Genomic DNA, 17,068 nt, shown 5'->3' with positions numbered 1-17,068 from the left:
CAAACATTTCGTAAAAATACACAGCATACACGAATCGAAAGACACAGATCCTGTGAATACAGACAATATTTCAGATTTTCTAAGTGTCTTACAGCGAAAACACAATAAATCGTTATATTAGCTTAGCACATAGCAATTAGCAGCCCAGCATTGATTCTAGCCAAAGTGAGCGATAAAAGTCAACATCGCCAAAAGATATTAATTTTTTCACTAACCTTCTCAGAATTCTTCCGATGACACTCCTGTAACATCACATTACAACATGCATATACAGTTTGATCGAAAATGTTTATATTTAGCCACCAAAATCATGGTTAGACAATGTGAAATGTAGACAAGCTGGTAAAGAAAACGTCCTTGCGCCACTTAGACAGTGATCTACTCTTATACATAAATACTCATAAACGTGACTAAAAAATATAGGGTGGACAGGGATTGATAGACAATTTAATTCTTAATACAATTGCGTTATTACATTTTTTAATTTATCCTTACTTTTCAATACAGTTTGCGCCAAGCGAAGCTACGTCAAAAAACATGGCGTCCTAAGCCACTAAAATGTTTCGACAGAAACACGATTTATCATAATAAAAATGTCCTACCTTGAGCTGTTCTTCCATCAGTATCTTGGGCAAAGGATCCTTTCTTGGGAGAAATCGTCTTTTGGTGGAAAGCTGTCCTCTTGCCATGTGGAAATGTCAACTACGTTCGGGATGAACTGAAAAGCGTGCCCAACTTTTCACATCGTTGCAAAAATTAATGTCCCAAAATCGCACTAAACGGATATAAATTGCTATAAAACGCTTCAAATTAACTACTTTGTGATGTTTGTAACTCCTATAACGAGTGAAAAGATGACCGGAGAAATATAACAGGCTAAACTAACGCTTGGAACAGGAGAGGGTCGGTGTCTTCCACGCGCGTTACGCAGCAAGAAAAGACTTGCTAGCTAAAGGTTTTTTTCATTTGTAGGGCCTGTGAACGAGCAATCGAGCCCGTTGGAATCGTCATCACGTAAAGGCATCCAGGGGAAGACGTAAGAAGTGTCCGTATAGTCATAGCAACGACAGAGCCCTTTTAAATGACTTCAGAAAAGTGGCCAACGTTTCTCAAATCTGACTCCATGTCAGGGAAATTGCTGTAGAATGGGCTCTGTTCCACTTAGAGACAAAATTTCAACTCCTATAGAAACTATAGACTGTTTTCTATCCAATAATAATAATAATATGCATATTGTACGATCAAGGATTTTGTGGGAAGCCGTTTAAAAAATTAGCCACATTAGCATAAATAGTCTAAACAGCGCCCCCATCCCCAACAGGTTAACGTATAGACCGGGCTCCCAGAACGTAAAGGCGGATGCACTGTCCCGTTTTTACGACTCGGACGATCGGCCCACCGAACCCACTCCCATCCTTCCCGCCTCTAGGCTGATAGCACCAGTGGTGTGGGAAGTGGACTCGGACATCGAGCGGGCGTTACGGGCGGAACCCGCTCCTCCTCAGTGTCCGGTGGGGCGGAAGTACGTGCCGCTTGGTGTCCGGGACAAATTGATTCGGTGGGCTCATGTTCTACCCTCCTCGGGTCACCCTGGGGTGAAGAGGACAGTGGGGAGCCTTCGGGGGAGGTATTGGTGGCCTACCTTGGCAAGAGACGTTAGGGTTTATGTTTCCTCCTGTTCGGTATGCGCCCAGAGTAAGGCTCCTAGGCACCTTCCTAGAGGGAAGTTACAACCCCTCCCCGTTCCACAACGGCCTTGGTCGCACCTGTCCGTAGATTTTCTGACCGATCTTCCCCTGTCTCAGGGGAACACTACGGTACTGGTGATTGTGGATCGGTTCTCGAAGTCCTGTCGTCTCCTCCCGTTGCCCGGTATGCCTACAGCCCTACAGACTGCGGAGGCATTATTCACCCACGTCTTCCGGCACTACGGGGTGCCGGAGGACATTGTTTCTGATCGGGGTCCCCAATTCACGTCCCGAGTATGGAGGGCGTTTATGGAGCGGTTGGGGGTCTCGGTCAGCCTTACCTCCGGTTATCACCCTGAGAGTAATGGGCAGGTGGAGAGAGTGAACCAGGAGGTGGGTAGGTTTCTGCGGTCGTATTGTCAGGACCGGCCAGGGGAGTGGGCGAGATACATTCCCTGGGCCGAAATGGCCCAGAACTCACTACGCCACTCCTCTACTAACATGTCCCCCTTTCAGTGTGTATTGGGGTACCAGCCGGTCCTGGCACCATGGCATCCGAGCCAGACCGAGGCTCCTGCGGTGGAGGAATGGGTGCAGCGCTCCAAGGAGACATGGAGAGCCGTCCAGGAATCACTCCAACAAGCTAGTGGACGGCAGAAGAGGAGTGCTGACCGCCACCGCAGTGAGGCCCCCGTGTTTGTACCGGGGGACAGGGTCTGGCTCTCGACCCGAAACCTGCCCCTCCGCTTGCCCTGCCGGAAGCTGGGTCCGCAGTGTGTAGGGCCCTTCAAAGTCCTGAGGAGAATAAACGAGGTGTGTTATCGATTACAACTCCCTTCCTATTATCGTAATAACCCCTCGTTTCATGTGTCTCTCCTCAGGCCGGTGGTAGCTGGTCCCCTGCAGGACGGTGAGGTACCGGAGGTCCCTCCTCCCCCTCTGGACATCGAGGGGTCCCCGGCGTACACGATACGGGCCATTCTGGACTCGAGACGCCGGGTGAGGGGCCTGCAGTACCTCGTGGACTGGGAGGGGTACGGTCCGGAGGAGAGGTGCTGGGTACCGGTGGGGGACATTTTGGATCCGTCTATGTTGAGGGATTTCCATCGCCTCCATCCGGATCGCCCTGCGCCCCGTCCTCCGGGTCGACCTCGAGGCCGGTGTCGGCGCGCTGCGGGAGCCGCGCGTCAGAGGGGGGGTACTGTCACGACTTCGACCGAGGCAGGCTCTCCTTCCCGTTCGGGTGGCGTTCGGCGGTCGTCGTCACCGGCCTATTAGCTGCCACTGATCCTTTTCTCCCCCTCCCTATGTGTTTATTGGGCGCACCTGTTTTGTATGAGGGTTAATTAGTTGGGCTTATTTAATCAGCCGGCATACACGTTTCTTTGTGCGGGATTGTTTGTTTGTAAGTGGTGGTGTTTGTTTCGTGCATCGTGTTTGCTGTACTGTTTTCGTATTCCCCGTGTCTGGGGTTGTTTAAGTGGTCACCCAGTGTGTTAGTTGGGTGGCCTAGTTTTCTACATGTTCATTAAAGAACATTTGGTTATTGCACCTGCTGTTGCCTGCGCTTGACTTCCACTCCGACACCCAGGCCTTACAGTATCTTGGAAAGTCTACACATTCTAGTTATCAGATTCACATGGAATTGTTATGCAGTTGCAATGTTTAAATATGAAGCTATTTGTGAAAGATTAAATGTAATTTTAGCTTCTAAATGAGAGAATTGGGTTTTCATGAGTGAACTATGCTCAACTCAGTGGCCCTGCCCATGTGAACAGACATTGGTTATAAACTATGAAACACACCCTTCTCTCCCCTCCTATATAAGCCCTTGACGAAAATGTAACCTTCGGTTCCGAGGACGTAGGGCGACGGTCCTACGTTAAAAGGGCTCAGATAACCTAACGAAATCAGCATTGAATTTCAAGGTGAAGATGACGGTCAGCACGCCGAAAGGATGAATTTCGACTATACCAGCCAGAATATAGCATGAGCTTAACCTGTCTAGGATCAGCGTGGCGCTAGCGGCACCCCCCCCCCCCCCCCACTGAAAAACCAGTGCCGCGAAATTCAAAAAAAATATTTTTTTTAAATATTTAACTTTCACACATTAAAGTCCAATACAGCTAATGAAAGACACAGATCTTATGAATCCAGTCAACATTTCCGATTTTTAAAATGTTTTACAGGGAAGACACAATATGTAAAGATGTACATCTATTACCTAAAAACACATTAGCATAATCCACCATCTTTTATTTGTCCACCAACACCAGTAGCCATCACCAATTCGGCTAAACTAAGATATTTATAGCCCCTAACCAACAAAAAAACTCATTAGATGACAGTCTGATAACATATTTATGGTATGGGATAGGTTTTGTTAGAAAAAAGTGCATATTTCAGGTATATGGCATAGTTTACAATTGCACCCACCATCACAAATGGACTAGAATAATTACAATGAGCAACGTGTTTACCTAACTACTAATCATCAAACATTTCGTAAAAATACACAGCATACACGAATCGAAAGACACAGATCCTGTGAATACAGACAATATTTCAGATTTTCTAAGTGTCTTACAGCGAAAACACAATAAATCGTTATATTAGCTTAGCACATAGCAATTAGCAGCCCAGCATTGATTCTAGCCAAAGTGAGCGATAAAAGTCAACATCGCCAAAAGATATTAATTTTTTCACTAACCTTCTCAGAATTCTTCCGATGACACTCCTGTAACATCACATTACAACATGCATATACAGTTTGATCGAAAATGTTTATATTTAGCCACCAAAATCATGGTTAGACAATGTGAAATGTAGACAAGCTGGTAAAGAAAACGTCCTTGCGCCACTTAGACAGTGATCTACTCTTATACATAAATACTCATAAACGTGACTAAAAAATATAGGGTGGACAGGGATTGATAGACAATTTAATTCTTAATACAATTGCGTTATTACATTTTTTAATTTATCCTTACTTTTCAATACAGTTTGCGCCAAGCGAAGCTACGTCAAAAAACATGGCGTCCTAAGCCACTAAAATGTTTCGACAGAAACACGATTTATCATAATAAAAATGTCCTACCTTGAGCTGTTCTTCCATCAGTATCTTGGGCAAAGGATCCTTTCTTGGGAGAAATCGTCTTTTGGTGGAAAGCTGTCCTCTTGCCATGTGGAAATGTCAACTACGTTCGGGATGAACTGAAAAGCGTTTCCAACTTTTCACATCGTTGCAAAAATAAATGTCCCAAAATCGCACTAAACGGATATAAATTGCTATAAAACGCTTTAAATTAACTACTTTGTGATGTTTGTAACTCCTATAACGAGTGAAAAGATGACCGGAGAAATATAACAGGCTAAACTAATGCTTGGAACAGGAGAGGGTCGGTGTCTTCCACGCGCGTTACGCAGCAAGAAAAGACTTGCTAGCTAAAGGTTTTTTTCATTTGTAGGGCCTGTGAACGAGCAATCGAGCCCGTTGGAATCGTCATCACGTAAAGGCATCCAGGGGAAGACGTAAGAAGTGTCCGTATAGTCATAGCAACGACAGAGCCCTTTTAAATGACTTCAGAAAAGTGGCCAACGTTTCTCAAATCTGACTCCATGTCAGGGAAATTGCTGTAGAATGGGCTCTGTTCCACTTAGAGACAAAATTTCAACTCCTATAGAAACTATAGACTGTTTTCTATCCAATAATAATAATAATATGCATATTGTACGATCAAGGATTTTGTGGGAAGCCGTTTAAAAAATTAGCCACATTAGCATAAATAGTCTAAACAGCGCCCCCATCCCCAACAGGTTAAAGTATGGCAACTTGGTATGAACTTTGAACTCTTATTCACTCCAGAAGTGATACCTCCTAGCCGTTGAGTTAGCAGCAGTCGCTAAATGTGGGCTAGGAGAGGACGGACAGAGTATCCATTCTACCACGCTCCAATTCACCAATAGACAGTCTTCAGAGGACCAGAGATCCATGCTGGACCACCCGGCCTCCCATCTACCGAAGCGCAGCTCAGAGTAAATATTTATTGAATTCTCCTTTTTCAAATGGCCGGTTATTTAGAATGCATAAGATACTGTATTAATGATAGCATAGCTTCTCCCTAAGTTGCTCAGTCTTCCCGCTCTTTCACTCAAACCCCCCCTTTTCTTTGTGTAACCACCCGCTATATCGGCTCCGCTCACCAGGTCCATCAATGTATGATTCATTCTGTGTATATGTAATTCTGTGTGATTAGTTAGGTATTTAGTAACTAAATAATTAAACCAAATTTTGTATTGCTGATTCAACTTGTTAGCCAGGGTTCGTGAAGATAACCAATAATTTACAACCTTCAGATGAGACTAAATAATGGGAGGCTTAAATATTGACTGCTACTGACATAAAAGATTACCAGGTCTTTAAGAGTTTATTCGGAAGATAACAGCTCTATAAACATTCTTTCGTGGTGCCCCGACTTTCTAGCTTAAATCAGGTAATATTAATTACAGAGAAATGATTTTATAGAATAGCATGTCATATCACTTAATCCGGCATAGCCAAAGACACGACACAGGCCAGCTGCTTCTCTGCCAGTCAATGTTCATCTGTCAGTCCTCTGTCTGTGTGTGTGTGTGTGTGTGTGTCTCATCCTCCTTGTTAAAGATTGTCACTCCACCACTTTTGGAAGATCTAAATTTCCCGAAAAAAGGTTATGATCAGATAGAGTGTTCAGAACACTGATGTTAACCTTTCTTAAATCATGTCTACGTAATGACCAACACATCTGGATTGGAGCTGTGAACCCAGATTTTCAATTGATACATTTTAGGTAATAAGCTTCTAGTGTTAACGTGCAGAAAACCCAGGCTTTTACGAGAGCAGACATCAGTGAAGCAGATAGAGCACAAGTCAGAATTGGGGCTAGCAACGTTTAATGGGCCAGGGTGTACATGCACATTTCCAGATATCATCAGCAGTAATACAATCAGTGCACGGCAGAGGACAAGGATAGCTCTGCAGTGTTCATTTATGACATTTGGATGTGCATTAGATGGCAACAAGATCATTTTGTACAGCAATTTCATCTGGTAACATGAATACAAAGCCGGCGAGAGATGGTCAGAATAGGATGGAAAGCCAAGAGTCTGTGTAACCAATAGAGAGTCCCAAGTGTGGGAACAAACAGTCTGTCCCACGGTTGGGTTAACAAGCAAGTTCATAGTCAACAAAGCATGCAGGAGTCATGAGGCAAATAGCATAAAGCACAAGAAAAATATACAATGACTTAAGGCTAGCCATTGTAAGTTCAGAGTCATTCACCCTTGACAGTGCCTCTGGAAAAAGCTTTGGAGAGAGGGGGGAGTGTAGCAGGGGTACCAGTACCAGACAGGGGGAGACAGGCCAGGGCAGACGACGAACAGATTACTAGGTGGAATTCAAGCAGCAGTGCAGCAGGCAAGGGGAGTAGGTGTCACACCCACTTGGGAGAAGCTTTTTTCAGGAGGCAGATTCCTTGTAGAAAATCTCAGCTAGCTAGCTAACATAGCGAGCAAGTCTCTGTCCACCGTTTTGTCCCACGTGGTCATTATCTAGCTATATCTGTTCAGTTTCAGCCAATGGTCCTTTACGACGTCCAAACAAAATTGTTCTGTGGCTGTTGTATTTTAGAGATTGTAATGAGGATATCTTCTGATGTGATCAAAGCAACAATATTATTTCTTATTGAGGTAATTTACAATCTAAGTGTCCTGGCTGCATATCAGTTCAACATAGAGATGAATCCAGGGGTTACTGTCGTCTAATTGTCACGACTTCCGCCGAAGTTGACTCCCCTGCCTGTTCGGGCGGTGCTCGGCGGTCGTCGTCACCGTCCTACTAGCCGCCACCGATCCCTTTTTCGTTTGTCTGTTCGTTTTGTCTTATTTAGTTGCAACTGTTGTTTTTGTTTCTTTATGAGCTTCCCTGTAATTAGGAGTTTGACCCGCCCTTGTTTTGTGCGGGATTGTTTTTGTTACGTGTGTGTATGTTGGGTGTTTGGCAAGTGTTTTCACTGCGCCCTGGATTTTTGGGCTTATTCAGTTTGTTGTTAAAAGAAAAAATAAGGAATATTTTTCCCAAGCGTCTCTCTCTCTCTCTGCGTCTGGTTCTTTCGCTCACCTAGTCCCGCGTGACACTAATGACATCTGCACAGCTGGAGGGGGCTTCAAAGGCCTCTGCTTTGGGTGGGGGAAGCTGTGAAACTCCTGCCATTAATGGGCTCAAGGGCGTTGACACCTCTCACGTCACACCTCAGTGCTAATTGATCTAATCTGTTCTGTCCTAGCAAGCTTGGTAGCCTTAACTTAGCATTAAGTCCTTATAAAGTAAAATATATAATTTTAATGTATTTTTTTCTTGGCTTTAAAAGTAGCTTCAGACTAAACATTACTCACTCAGTTCCAGGTTGGACTGTGTTTTCAGGTTTCTTGTACTTATTTTTCTGGTCATTGGTTTGCCAGAGCATTTGCTGTATAGACCTTGGAAATTAGTATCTTTGGTAGTAGTAATCCTTCCAGGTAATTTTGTCCAAAATCAGGTTGTAGGTTTGGAGTTTTGATTTGGAGTGAAGGTTATCTTGTGGAGGGTAGAATCCTGTATATGTCCTTGCAGAAAAATCCAAGTTTATCTAACTCTATCTTTTTGTCAAAACATGCTGAAAAATGCAGGAGCCCATCTGCTCATGATCCCTCTCTCTTTCTGCCCTAGTAAGTACACAGTGGTAGAATACCTGACCACTGTGACTGACCCCCCCAAAAAACAAGACAATCACGGATTACAAAGAGAAAATCAGCCACGTCGTGGATACTGACGTCTTGCTCACGGACAAGCTAAACACCTTCTTCACCCGCTTTGAGGATAACACAGTACCACCGACGCGGCCCGCTCCCAAGGACTGTGGGCACTGTGGGCTTCTCCATGGCCGACATAAGTAAGACATTTAAACGTGTTAACCCTCGCAAGGCTGCCGGCCCAGACGGCATTCATAGCCACGTCCTCATAATCTTCAGAGCATGCGCAGACCAGCTGGCTGGAGTGTTTACGGACATATTAAATCTCTCCCTATCCCAGTCTACTGTCCCCACTTTCTCCACCATTGTTCCTGTATCCAACAAAGCAAAAGGTAACTGTGTAGCGGTATTTATTAAAGAGGGGTAAAGATAAAGATTTTGTTTGGGCACCAGTCAGGTATTAACCATCCCGAAAGGAAAATAGTAGAATAGAGAGAGAGAGTACCACTACCAGACCCACACACATCAGCAGAAGAGACTGCCTAGAGTATAGCCTGTTTACCAGATAGCCAGTGGAGAGAAAAGAGAATACACACCATATAAAACCCACGTCACAGCATAGGGGTAACCCCACCAATAATACCTCGTACAATAATAATGGCAGAGCAATTGAACAGCAACTTCATTGAAACAATTTACAACAAAGAACCCAGTCATCAACAGAGGATTTGCAATCTGTATTACCTTCCAGTGGAGGAGTGCAGAGGCTCTGAATGTGAGGGGTATTCATAGACAAAACAAAGGCCTTAAAATGTCCACAATCTTCTCGGCAACATGTCATTAGTACACACCACCTCAATACAGTTCAACTAACAATACACAACTTGCAAGCAACCTCCCTTTTAAGTAAAATGTCAACCCAAATAGTTCTGGCAGGGCAATAATAGTCCAGCGCTAATGAACATCAACAGGAAGTGCATTTGGTTTTAAAAATAGAAAGTCTGCTGCAGTGTAAAGCACTGGAATGATAGAGGGAAGAGAAAGAGAGAGAGAAAGAGATCTTAGCTGTTGACTTCAGGCTTGTCTCCACTGACAGTTGTACTGTCTGACTGTCTGATGGTTTGTTGGCTTGTATGTCAAAGCTTCGCAACAATGTTGCTACTAATCCATGCGATCCATAACCGGCGCGGTCCCAAACGATAATAGCCACGACCTAGAGCGGTCACACGATGGTTGAGTTAAACACTTTATAAACTAAACACGCTGAACATAAACAAGGACTTCTACAGCATAGCACACACATTAAAACTGTCGCGCCAACCAAGAGATCCTTCCCAGAGAGCTGAAAGAGCTGTCTTTATCTCCTCCTTCCTTACTGCTGATGCGCTCTTAAAGTGGCAGCTCATGGTGAAGGCCATACAGGATTTCGCCACAACTGAACTAAATGACTATCGCCCCGTAGCACTCACTTCTGTCATCATGAAGGTCTTTGAGAGGCTAGTTATGGATCATATCACCTCTACCTTACCTGACAGCCTAAACCCACTTCAATTTGCTTACCGACTCAATAGATCCACAGGCGATGCAATCGCCATCGCATTGCACACTACCCTATCCTATCTTGTCAAGAGGTAAGAATGCTGTTCATTGATTATAGCTCAGCCTTCAACACCACAGTACTCTCCAAGTTCATCATTAAGCTCGGGCCCTGGGTCTGAACCCCACCCTGTGCAACTGGGTCCTGGACTTCCTGTCGGACTGCCCCCAGGAGGTGAAGGTAGGAAACAACACCTCCACTTCGCTGATCCTCAACACAGGTGCCCCACAAGGGTGCATGCTCTGCCCCTTCCTGTACTCGCTGTTCACCCATGACTGGGTGACTGACCAAAGACTGACCAACTCAATGATGACCCATGACTGACCAACTCAATCATCAAGTTTGCAGACGACACAACAGTTGTAGGCCTGATTACCAACGATGATGAGACAGGCTACGGGGAGGAGGTGAGGGCCCTGGTGGAGTGGTGCCAGGAAAAGAACCTCTCCCTCAACGTCAACAAAATAAAGGAGCTGATCGTGGACTTCAGGAAACAGCAGAGAGAGCCCCTATCCACATCGACGGGACCGCAGTGGAAAACGTGAAAAGCTTCAAATTTCTCGGCGTACACATCACCGATGATCTGAAATGGTCCACACAAACAGTGTGGTGAAGAAGGCGCAACAGTGTCTCTTCAACCTCAGGAGGCTGAAGAAATTCAGCTTGGCCCCTAAGCCCTTCACAAACTTTTACAGATGCACAATTGAGAGCATCCTGTCGGCTGTATCACCGCCTAGTACGGCAACTGCACTGCCTGCAACCGCAGAGCTCTCCAGAGGGTGGTGCCGTCTACCCAATGCATCACCAGGGGCACACTGCTTGCCCTCCAGGACACCTGCAGCATCTGATGTCACCGAGAGCTGGGACCGAGAGACTGAAAAACAGTTTCTATCTCAAGGCCATCAGACTGTTAAATAGCCCTCACTAGCTGGCTACCACCCAGTTACTCAACCCTGCACCTTATAAGAGGCTGCTGCCCTATATACATAGACATGGAATCACTGATAACTTTAATAATATTTACATACTGGTTTACTCATTCCATATGCATGTACTTCTACTGTATTTTAGTCAATGACACTCCAACATTGCTCATCCTTATATTTATACATTTCTTACTTTAGATTTGTGTGTATTGTTTTGAATTGTTAGATATTACTTCACTGTTGGAGCTAGGAACACAAACATTTCGCTACAACCGCAATAACATCTGCTAAATATGTGTATGTGACCAATAACATTTGATTTGATGTATGGAGCCTACATTAAACAGTCAGCATAAATGTGGTATTGACACTAGAATGCTGCTGGTCTCTTATCCCATGTAAGCCTACTATCTCCTGCCATTGTGCCCTTGATCAAGGCACTTAACCCCCCACAAAGTAGAATAACTGCACTGTTAGGCTACTGTATAAAACAACCCTCTATCGGGAGAGCTACTGGGTGTGCTTGCTTTTGATCCAGCCCTGAAACACACCCGAGTCGGCATTATCAAGGTCCTGTTGAGTAGCTGATGTTTAGGCTACAATTCTACTGGGCACATACGTCAGTTTAACTTCTATTCCACGTCTGTTCAACAATGTTAATTCAAGTGTGTGCCAAATGGGAATGTAGTGTGTTAGAGCAGGGCTCAAACACAAGACTGCCCACCCAGTAGCTCTCCAGGAGTATGGTTGGCCACCCTTGATATAAAATATTGCAAAATTACAACCAAATACTTGAATGTCTTTATACAGTTATTCCCTCATTCAATGAATCAGGGATAAAATAGATAAGGTAGGCTACTCCAAAGCATGGTAGCTAAGACATGTTTATTTATAACCTTACAAGGTCAAAATATTCATGTTTCAGTGGAGATCTATGCACAGCATGGACGTTATTCGTCAATTAGGCTATTCAATATTTGTTTACGTTGTCGGAATTACATAGCTAGACTACTGTTTAATAGAGGGGAATCCCAGCTTTCCAAAAACAGTGTCAGATGTATTTATCAACAGTGCCGGTGCAAAGGTGACAATTACATCAATGCTTGTAACTAAATAGTGAACTAGCGAGATGGCTTGTAGAATGGCTAGTTATGTTTTGAATTGGCAATATAGTTTATCATTATTTTATAGGTTACCTGTTGCTGAAATGTCTCTCTCTTCGGGCAATGGTCTACTCTCGCACTGGCACAAATGCAGATGATGCACAGAACACAGAGACGAGCTAAAGGTTATAGGTCTAATTCTGATCATTGCAGATATGTCAATTTTTAAAGCGGCAATCAGCAGATGAAACAATAACAAAGCGGCCTGGAGCTGGATAAATGTAATCACTCTCAAATTCATAAACAGAGCAATGGATGCAAGGATTGACCATCAATGATATCCAAATTATAAATTGAACCATGTTTTGAGGCTATATTGTATTTGTTTACATTGCAGTAAAACAAGCTTAGCCTTGCAAAAGTAATAATCCCCCTTGGCATTTTTCCTATATTGTTGCATTACAACCTGTAATGTAATTAGATTTTTATTTGGATTTTATGTAATAGAACACAAAATAGTCCAAATTGGTGAAATGAAATGAAAAAAATTACTTGTTTAAAAAATATATAAAAAATTAAATATGGAAAAGTGATGCGTGCATATGTGTTCATCCCCTTTGATTTGAAGCCCCTAAATAAGATCTGGTGCAACCAATTACCTTCATAAATCACATAATTAGTTAAACAAAGTCCATCTGTGTGCAATCTAAGTGTCACATGATCTGTCACATGATATCATGATACCTGTTCTGAAAGGCCCCAGAGTCTGTAACACCACTAAGCAAGGGGCACCACCAAGCAAGCGACTCCATGAAGACCAAGGAGTTCTCCAAACAGGTCAGGGACAAAGTTGTGGAGAAGTACAGATCAGGGTTGGGTTATAAAAAAATATCCAAAACTTTGAACATCCCACGGAGCACCATTAAATCCATTATTAAAAAATTTAAAGAATACGGCACCACAACAAACCTGCCATGAGAGGGCCGCCCACAAAACTTACGTACCAGGCAAGGAGGACATTAATCAGAGGCGCAACAAAGGGACCAAAGATAACCCTGAAGAAGCTGCAAAGATCCACAATGGAGATTGGAGTATCTGTCCATAGGACCACTTTAAGCCGTACACTCCAAAGAGCTGGGCTTTACGGAAGAGTGGCCAGAAAAAAGCCATCGCTTTAAGAAAAAAATAAGCAAACACCAAAAGGATTGTGGGAGACTCCCCAAACATATGAAAGAAGGTACTCTGGTCAGATGAGACAAAAATGTAGCTTTTTGGCCATCAAGGAAAACACTATGTCTGGAGCAAACCCAACACCTCTCATCACCCCGAGAACACGATCCCCACAGTGAAGCATGGGACTGGGAAACTGGTCAGAACTGAAGGAATGATGGATGTCGCTAAATACGGAGAAATTCTTGATGGAAACCTGTTTCAGTCTTCCAGAGATTTGAGACTGGGACAGATGTTCACCTTCCAGCAGGACAATGACCCTAAGCATACTGCTAAAGCAACATTTGAGTGGTTTAAGGGGAAACATTTTGTCACGTTCGCTGGAATAATTATCGGACCAAACTGCAGCGCAATATGGTTTCCACATAATATTTATTTGAAAACGCACAAAACAACAAAGAAAGAACGAAACAAACAACGAACCGTGCCTACAGAGGTGCTACGTGCACTAACTCAAAACAATATCCCATAAAACACAGGTGGAAAAAATGCTACTTAAATATGATCCCCAATTAGATACAACGATAGCCAGCTGCCTCTAATTGGGAATCATACCAAACACCAACATAGAAAACTAAACTAGAACCCCACATAGAAAATAATAACTAGAAAACCCCCCAGTCACGCCCTGACCTAGTCTACCATAGAAAATAATGGCTCTCTATGGTCAGGACGTGACAGTCAAGGAAGACTCCTGCCATGGAGTGAGACTGGACACCAGATCTGGACTGGACATCAGTGCAGAGGAAAGCTCCTGCCATGGAGCTGGACCGGACGCCGTGCCTGGAATGGGCACCAACGCAGAAGAAGACTCTGGCCTTGGAGCTGGACTGGACACTGTGCTTAGACTGGGCATCGGCGCAGTCTGGAGGTGGAGGTTCCGGACCGTTGACCGTCGCAGGAGGTTCCGGACCGTTGACCGTCGCAGGAGGTTCCGGACCGTGGACCGTCTCAGGAGGTTCCGGACTGTGGACCGTCTCAGGAGGTTCCGGACTGTGGATCGTCTCAGGAGGTTCCGGACTGTGGATCGTCTCAGGAGGTTCCGGACTGTGGACCGTCGTTGGAGGTTCCGAAATGTGTTCCGGTGGCTTCATCACTGATCTCTGTTCTGCCTGCGGCTATGGAACCCTGACCTGTTCACCGGACATGCTACCTGTCCCATACCTGCTGTTTTCAACTCTCTAGAGACAGCAGGAGAGGTAGAGATACTCTGAATGATCGGCTATGAAAAGCCAACTGACATTTACTCCTGAGGTGCTGACCTGTTGCTCCCTCTACAACCACTGTGATTATTATTATTTGACCCTGCTGGTCATCTATGAACATTTGAACATCTTGGCCATGTTCTGTTATAATCTCCACCCGGCACAGCCAGAAGAGGACTGGCTACCCCTCATAGCCTGGTTCCTCTCTAGGTTTCTTCTTAGGTTCTGGCCTTTCTAGGGAGTTTTTCCTAGCCACCGTGCTTCTACACCTGCATTGCTTGCTGTTTGGGGTTTTAGGCTGTGTTTCTGTACAGCACTTTGAGATATCAGCTGATGTAAGAAGGGCTTTATAAATACATTTGATTGATTAAATGATCATTTGGAGAAATAACGATTTCTCAGGTGCACACAATTTTCGAATTTCGGAAGGGTTGAGGACATTTGAGTCATAGACTTGTCACGAATTTGCAGAGAGAGGAGGGTTCTCATTCTAGTATCTTTTCTAACATATCTCCCCCGAGAACTTAATCGAGCATCACACAATTGCGCAACATTTCTGTTCTGGGTTTCAGAGATTAGTCTACACATAACAACAACCATAGTAGGCCTAGACAATACACATGCAACTAGAATGTAATAGCTTTGTCAGGACCATTTTCATTTCCCATATCAAACATTAGTGTAGAGATCATGTCTTGAACCATGTTGTTATTTGCATGACTCTGCCTATACTTAATAACCACATGTGTAAGTGCATGGAAAGTAATGAGGTTTGAGATCCAGAAGGGGGGAAATAATAGATTTCCTCTAAGGCATTTAACTGAATATCAATGTGACTCTTCAACAAATCTGTTTGCCTTTTATCAGACACTCTTATCCAGATCAACTTACAGTAGTGAGAGCATACATTTTCATATATTAATTTTTCCGTACTGGTCCCACGTGGGAATCAAACAAACACACGTTGCAAGCGCCATGGTCTACTGAGCTACATTCGACTATTAGTCTAATGTTCAAAATGTATTTGCAAAGCAGCACATACACAATTTAAATGTAAAATATTTTATTAGTCTCGTGATGCAGATACAATGAGGCAAAGACCACTCAGAAATGGTCTGACTAAGAAATTTAGTCAATCCGCCAAGTTCATACAAATTCTATTATGTATTCTGACTGATTCTCAGCCACTGGAAATAGGCCAACAGTTAATGTGACCTATCTAGATGCATGATATCACTGGCATTAGGCCTAAACATTGTTATCTTATCTTTTCCCAAACTAAACTTCAGGACATATTTAGTTTGGTCAGTAGGTGGCAGTAGTAGATCATGCTAAGTGGCACCTCAAATGTATTTCTTCTTCACTGTGGTTGTGCATCTCAAAGGGTAGTGTAGCCTATAACATTAGTGTATGAGTGTATTTTTTTGCCCTTTGTAATGTATGAAGAAGCTGATCAGATTTGGGTTTAGCTTAGCTAGATATGCAAAGTATTTATTACAATTTTGCCTGGAACATGTTATGTTGTACACTAAATCAGTGTTTCCCAAACCAGGTCCTTGTGTATCCCCAACAGTACACATTTGTATTGTAACCCTGGACAAGCACACCTGATTCAACTTGTCAACTAATCATCAAGCCCTCAATGAGGTGCATTTGTCCAGGGCTGCAACAAAAATGTGTTCTGTAGGGGGTACTCGAGGACCAGGGTTGGGAAACACTGCACTAAATCATAATCAGAAGTGTCCAAAATACAAAAAGGCTACAGGGGAAGTACAGGACATAATTTATTGATAATTATGTTACAACCAACTGTGATTGTTTTCAAATGAGCCAAGGAATACCCTTCAATATTTTTAAAACCTTAAAAAACATTACAACATTTTAATTAGGCCTAATCTCATTATTGCATTGGAAACTGACTGTTTTTCAATTACACAAAGTAATCAAAATGAAGAAGATAATACAGTGCTTATGTAAATTTAGACAAGGAAAACTCATTTTCCTCACTAACAAGCACAAAAAAAAATATGGGTTCATTCTTCACTCAACAATGGTACAAAGCAGGTAATTGAGCCTTATTCACATATTGGAAAATTAATTGTGCTGTCAGCAGACGACTAGGCAAATTTTGGTGCTTTCCGAGTAACTGCCGTCGTAAGGCAAATTTGATTTGATTTTGTTGGAGGTTATCACAATAAGCGGTCACTCTCCTGTCCATTAACTGGCTGGCGCTTAATTGTCAACACGCCAGAGACCTCCCTGATGCAGGAATCTGAAGAGAGGACCCCACGTCTGTTTCTCACTCTCCCCATCTACTCAAATTGTTTCCTCACTGGCATCACAATAATAATTTCACCCTAAACAGAGACAGGCTATCCTCTCATTGTTGTTTCGGGGTAGATTGATGCCTGCCAATTGATCCACTTCACCATGTATACCCACATTGTTTCAGTGAAAATGACCATCGCAGATCCTCACAAAAGGGTCCATTTCAGATTGTCTGATAGTCTCATATCCTCACAATTGACCGGCTCTGTCCTCAAAGACGGGC

The sequence above is a fragment of the Salvelinus fontinalis genome, chromosome 2 (assembly GCF_029448725.1).
Source record: "Salvelinus fontinalis isolate EN_2023a chromosome 2, ASM2944872v1, whole genome shotgun sequence".
NCBI classification, from domain to species: Eukaryota; Metazoa; Chordata; class Actinopteri; order Salmoniformes; family Salmonidae; genus Salvelinus; species Salvelinus fontinalis.
This window is presented reverse-complemented; position numbering follows the sequence as displayed.